Source organism: Dermochelys coriacea, chromosome 28 (genome assembly GCF_009764565.3).
Source record: "Dermochelys coriacea isolate rDerCor1 chromosome 28, rDerCor1.pri.v4, whole genome shotgun sequence".
Classification (NCBI taxonomy): domain Eukaryota; kingdom Metazoa; phylum Chordata; order Testudines; family Dermochelyidae; genus Dermochelys; species Dermochelys coriacea.
The window spans coordinates 552,229-553,937 of NC_050095.1; positions in this window are offsets into that span (position 1 = coordinate 552,229).

The window sequence follows — 1,709 nt, forward strand, 5'->3', positions numbered from 1 at the left end:
TGTTTTGCTGGGCGCTGGGTGCTGCACAGACCCCCTGACCTAAATCAGGGCCCCGTCGTGCCAGACACAGGGCCGACCCCGGCAGAGATCAAGGCCCCCATTGTGTGAGGCAGTCCATGTCCCAAGCTTGAAATCTACACAAAGCCTGGGACGGAGGGGAAATAGCAGGGGCCCGGAGCGGGGAAGGGACTTGCCTGAGGTCTCCCAGCGCCAGCAGGGACCGGAAGCCCAGTCCCCTGACTCTCAGCCCAGCAGCCTACCCGCTAGGCCGTGCTATCTCTGTGCCTCAGCGTGCTGGGGAATTGCAGCAGGCTTCCGAATCCCCGGGGAATTGCAGCTCACCACCGGGCAGAGAATTCCCACAGTCCCCCCAGTGGCCGGGCGTCATCCCCACAGGGTAACCTGAAGCAGCGCCACATTGTGGGTCACTTGCCCAGAAGGCATTGCTGCCGAGGCAGCTCAGCCTGGAGTGTGTTAGCGATAGTGCGGCTGGCATACGCTGACCTGCCCCAGCGGGTAGCGCCACTCCAGGGCTGTGAGCACGGACCCTGGCGTCTGGGCAGGAGAGGGGAGCAGAAAGCCCTGCTAGCTGGCCTCTGTCCCAGGCCCCTTGTGATCGATCCCAGCCTGGCTTCTCTGTTAATTCCTTTGTGTGGCAGGGCTTGGGGTCCGGTTGGGCGGAGCTCAGCTGCTCACAGGGCTCTTTTGTGTTCCCCCTTGCACCACTCGTGTCAGCTGCCAGCTTTTTTGGGTGGCGTAAGGGCCAGGAGGGAGCGACAATGAATGCTGGGCCCTGAGAGCACTGCGCCGTCTCCAACAGACTGAGCCATTCCTGGGGCAGTGGGGGCTGGGAGCCAGGACTCCTGGGTTCTCTCCCCGGCTCTGGGAGGGGCGTGGGGGCTGGGAGCCAGGACTCCTGGGTTCTCTCCCCGGCGCTGAGAGCAACGTGGGGTCTGGTGGGTTAGAGCAGGGGGCTGGGAGCCAGGACTCTTGGTGTGCATCCTGGTCCCTTTCACTAAATCATTTCACCTCTCCGTGCATCGGCATGCCCCCGCCGTGGAAGGGTGCTGTATCTGTGCTGCGAGGGGGGATGAGTGCAGGGAGCAGAGCAAGGAGGGGCTGTCTGAAAAGTTGGTTCTAAGGTCCCATTGTGCCAGGCGCTGCACAGATCCCCGGGCTGAGATGGGGGGCGGGGGGCCCTCCTGACTGAGATGGGAGCCCTCCAGCAGGCAGGGTGCTGCATGGACACACACGGGCAGCCCCCACGAGCTCCCAGCCTAGCTAGGTCTCGCTGTAGCAGGGTGGGAACGGAGGAGTTTATGGCTCACGCCTCCTTGGGAGCATCTGTCTTCTCAGCCCCCAGGCTCCTCCAGAGACCTGCCCCTCTGCGCCCTGGGCGGGATCTGGAGCCCCTCGGCTGGCGGCCGGCGCTCTGTCGTCTCTCTGAGCATTGTACAGGCGCAGACCCGTTTCTGCCCAGGACGTCTTATCGCCAAGGCCTAGCGGGGGCACACGCATCCAGAGCTCCCAGGACAGCCCCCCCATGTATTCATAGGGAGTAGCCGCCTCCCCTCTGAGCCAGACCAGAGCTTTGTCTCCTCTGCTGAGGCCGGGTGGCCCATCCCCTGAGCACCCTGGGAGCCCCGGAATTCAGAACCGGAGCAGAATTGTCCCGAGGTGAGGGTGTTAGCAGTGGGGGGCCAAGCGTG